The sequence below is a fragment of the Oryctolagus cuniculus genome, chromosome 13 (genome assembly GCF_964237555.1).
Source record: "Oryctolagus cuniculus chromosome 13, mOryCun1.1, whole genome shotgun sequence".
NCBI classification, from domain to species: domain Eukaryota; kingdom Metazoa; phylum Chordata; class Mammalia; order Lagomorpha; family Leporidae; genus Oryctolagus; species Oryctolagus cuniculus.
Window position 1 is genome coordinate 64,751,068 of NC_091444.1, and position 4,826 is coordinate 64,755,893.

Consider the following 4,826-nt stretch of genomic DNA (forward strand, 5'->3'; position numbering starts at 1 on the left):
GTTTCTAAAAAAAGAAAAAAAATAAGTGAAATAAGCTTTGAGTTGCAATGACTTTGAACAGACCTTGTCTCCACTGTTAAGGAACAGGTTTTTTGTTTGTTTTGTTTTATTTTTCCATACAAATTGCTCAACTCTTTACTTAATATAAAGTTGGTCATCTCTGTATGAAGTTAATTGGAAATGGATCTTAGTGTAGAATGGGACTGGGAATGGGAGAGGGAGTAGGAGAAGGGGTGGGAGTGTGGGTGGGAAGGCAGGTACAGTGGGAAGAATTGCTATATTCCCAAAGTTGTATGTATGAAATTCATGAAGCTTTTATTCCTTAAATAAAAGGTTTCTTTGGGAAATAAAAATTGTTTTTAAAGATTTATTTTATTTATTTTAAAGACAGAGTTACAGAGAGAGGTAGAGATGGAGAGAGAGATCTTCCATCCACTGGCTCACTCCCCAGATGGCCGCAACAGCCGGAGCTGAGCTGATCTGAAGCCAGGAGCCAGGAGCTTCTTTTGGGTCTCCCATGCTGGTGCAGGGGCCCCAGCACTTGAGCCATCTTCCACTGCTTTCCCAGGCCATAGCAGAGAGCTGGATCGGAAGAGGGATAGCTGGGACTGGAACTGCAGCCCATATGCGATGCTGGCACTTCAGGCCAGGGCTTGAACCCGCTGCACCACAGAGCTGGCCCTGAAAAAATAAATCTTTAAAAAAAAAAAAAGAAAGAAAATCTCTTTTTTTGTGGTACCGATAGAAAATTTGAGTTGAAAGAGAACTGGAAGATAAGCACAGTTTATTATCAGAGGTTATAGAGATCACAAAGTAAATTGCTTAGTGTGATTTGTTACACATGATAGCATCTATGCTCAAGCCATTCAAGCGGAGACTTAGACAAATCCCATGTGCAAGTAGACCAGGAGATCAGGATCAGTGCAAGGCTTAAATCCAAAGAATGGCCAAATATTCTGAATGTAAGAGTGAGGAGAGGCTATGGTAATGTCCAGGAAATAAAGTATGGTCAAATTGGGAGATATTAGAACTCAAAACAGCATTCCATTTGTGTACTTCAGTAAAAGTTCAGTTATGATTAAAAATGAAATGAGAGACAAATAGTGACTCTGTGACGTTGGACAGGGCTGTTTATCAGAGTTTGGAGTGCTGTGAATCTGCCTGGAAATTCCACTGTATTCAAATTGTCAGTGGCACATCTGCTCTCTTTTAAAGAAAACATATTTGTCAGAGGAGAAAGTTGATAAACATTAAATCTAGAAGATTTGGAAAGAATGCATAGAAGATTTAAAAACCATGCCTAGTCCCATCTTCAGAAATAGTGCTCTGTGCAACGTGCCATACAACCCTCTTTTCAGTGCGTAGTGTATGACAGCGTAGCATTACTGATTGTACATTCTATTCTCTTTACACCTAACATGCAGAAACCCTCAGTCTGATAGTAAAACAGTATGTTTAATACAAAATTGAGGCCGGCGCCGCGGCTCACTAGGCTAATCCTCCGCCTAGCGGCGCCGGCACACCCAGTTCTAGTCCCGGTCAGGGCGCCGGATTCTGTCCCGGTTGCCCCTCTTCCAGGCCAGCTCTCTGCTGTGGCCAGGGAGTGCAGTGGAGGATGGCCCAGGTGCTTGGGCCCTGCACCCCATGGGAGACCAGGAAAAGCACCTGGCTCCTGGCTCCTGCCATCAGATCAGCGCGGTGCGCCGGCCGCAGCGCGCTGGCCGCGGCGGCCATTGGAGGGTGAACCAACGGCAAAGGAAGACCTTTCTCTCTGTCTCTCTCTCTCACTGTTCACTCTGCCTGTCCAAAAAAAAAAAAAAAAAAAAAAACACAAAATTGATATATTTTATTTTTACTTGTTTCAGATTCAACCATTTTAATAATGCATTTTATCCAATTATTGCAAAAACTCATAATAATTTAATATTGTCAACTTTTTATAAGGAATAATTTTGAACAAGGTAATAAATTACACAAAAGATTTATTTGTACTTTGATATACTTAATGATAGTTTTCTAAAATTCTATAATATGTGAAAGATACCATGAATTCTAAGCCTCTTGTTGAATATTTTAGAGTGACATATAACATCTGTTAATTTTTTACCCATGACTAAGCAGTATAATATTACAGTGCAGTTTTCAGTGAAGCTTTTCATGATTGTTCCTAGAATTTTAAGTCATCATGATAGGATATTCTTGTTAAAAAGGAAAGAATGAAGCTACAGAAAATATTTTGCCAACGGTTAACTTAAAATGCTAATTTTCCTTTCATTTTTTCAAAAAATATTTATTTTTGCATACATATATCAATATTTTTTCTTTGAAACAGATATCCACATTGTACTATTAGGAATTCATGGCAAAAATCAAAATGTGAGGGAACAAGAGTGTACTGTCATTTGCATGGCATGATTTAGTGAAGCTGTGCTTCTGGGATCTTATGCTAGAAGTTTTAGTCTTTTTTTTTTTTTTTTTTTTTTTTTGACAGGCAGAGTGGACAGTGAGAGAGAGAGACAGAGAGAAAGGTCTTCCTTTGCCATTGGTTCACCCTCCAATGGCCGCCGCAGATGGCGCGCTGCGGCCGGCGCACCGCGCTGATCCAATGGCAGGAGCCAGGTACTTACCCTGGTCTCCCATGGAGTGCAGGGCCCAAGCACTTGGGCCATCCTCCACTGCCTTCCCGGGCCACAGCAGAGAGCTGGCCTGGAAGAGGGGCAACCGGGACAGAATCCGGCACCCCAACCGGGACTAGAACCCGGTGTGCTGGCACCCCAAGGCGGATTAGCCTAGTGAGCCACGGGGCCGGCCAGTCTAGGCCAGTGTTACAGGGTTTCCCCCTAAGTTTTTCTCAAGTAATTTGATGGCTTTAGATCTTAAATTTAGATCCCTGAGTTGAGTTTTGTATAGGGTGTAAGGTAGGGGTTTTCTTTCAAACTTTTAAACGTGGAAATCCATTTTTTCCAACACCATTCATTGAAGAGACTGTCCTTTCCCTAGGAAATATTTGAGCTCATTTTCAAAAATGGTTGTTGATGGGTGAATTGATTTTTTGGGTAATCTATTCTGTTACAATTGTCTACTTTTCTGCCATCATCAAATTTTGTTAATAGTTATTTATTTATTTTTGCCTAGAAACATTCAATGTAACACATACAGGCTACATAGATGGTAGCTGTAGTTGGAATCTGGGATCTTCATGTGGCTCATTGTCCTTACTGATAAGAACAGATACTTCACTTGATCTTAGCCAAAAGCCTGAGAAGCGATTCATTGTCATTACTCAGATTCCTGTTATGCAGGTCTCTATCCTTCGCTTGAGGGAAGGGTTGATACTCAAGCATTAGGACCAGGCCTTGCTGGTATTGTGGGCTACTGTCTGTGCTGTTTAAGCTCAGCACAAAAAGCCCCATTGAGAGACTCTGGGAAGTGTGAGTGGGTGCAGCCAGGCAAATCTAACTAACGCCATGGGTGGAACATTCCATAGTCCAGAGGTCTACCTGAATAAGGAAGTGGTGGAGCACCTCTGGCCATTGTCAGTTGAGGGAGGGGATGTTGGAGCTTACTGGTTTGTTGAGTCCCTTGTCCCATCCAGATGTGAACACTAGCCAGAGCACTGAATCACTGCGTATTGCACCCTCTGTCCTCACTGTAAGATCAGTCCCCTGTGTGCAGGGAGCTCCAAGTGTCTATTCAGACTGGGCAGGTGCATGTGTACCCAGCACAACTTGCAATTTTTCATTTTGCTGGGGGAGGGAAAGCTATTGGCAAGAATATGGTCCCCAATTATGATGGAGCACTTCTTCTAATATTCAGATTGCTAAAGGCTGACTACCCAAGATGCCCTGCACCCACTGCTCGCTGAAGTGCAGAGGTTGGTATTGCAATGGCTCTGTGGTAACCATTGCCATGTTGGGCCCAGTTGTACCCACGAGGCTTACTTGGCCCTGGTAGACTGCAGGAATGACTTTCTCAATTGGATTTATTATAGTAAGTTATGACCGCAGAATTCTTTGCAACCAGGGTCCACTGTTCTGTTTGCTGCTTGGGATAGAAGTGCCTTCTTACTTTTTAAATTTTCCCATCAAAATGGCCTCACCAGCCTGAAGCAGCCAAGGTAGAGGCTGCACCCGCTTGTGACAACACGTTGGCAGTGAATCTGCACTCTTCCTCTGCTGAATTATGGAGTTTCTGTGCTGTTTCTTCACTATGTCACTGGCTTCCTTAGCTCGTGGGAAAGTGGGTTATTGTGTGACTATCTGTTGAAATTGGTGTCTATGGGGGACAGTCACTGGAGCTTTCTACTCAGCTATCACCTTGTTTGTACCTCTTTAGTTTTAACTTCTGTTCATTCATGGAGGATGAATGCTGAAAAATTTCTCAAAAATCATTTCTTAATTCTCTGTATGAGTGTTTATGTGTGTAGAGTAAGACAGCTAATTGTTTCAAACAATGTGTGATTAGAAAGGATTTCCTCATGACAAAAATAAACAAAGCTGCCAGAGAATAGGTATCACATGATTTACTATCTAATCGAGTCAATAGTTGCTTGAGCAGTCTTGTAGGTTTTGTACAACTGTGAGAGACTGAAAAGGAAAACAAATTATAGGTCTAATGGTTTCTTTATTTATCAGAATTAAAAACTTTCTTTCAAATAAATTGTGAACTGTTTCTGAACTCTCTGCTTAAATTTGTTATACTGCTTTAAATTCACTCCTCCCACAAGTCATAGATCTTTATCCAGGCAGTTGGAGTGCTGACTTCCTGTTATTCCTTCAAAGGCAGCAGAAATAAGCAGAGTGTGCTTAAGGAGCAGAGTGGCAGCA

General features: G+C 42.0%; 1 pseudogene; it reads right to left on the reverse strand.

Moving 5' to 3' along the window:
- Positions 1–3,108: 3,108 nt before the first annotated feature.
- On the reverse strand, positions 3,109–3,270 carry LOC127483651 (U2 spliceosomal RNA; annotated as a pseudogene).
- Between the last annotated feature and the right edge of the window lie 1,556 nt (positions 3,271–4,826).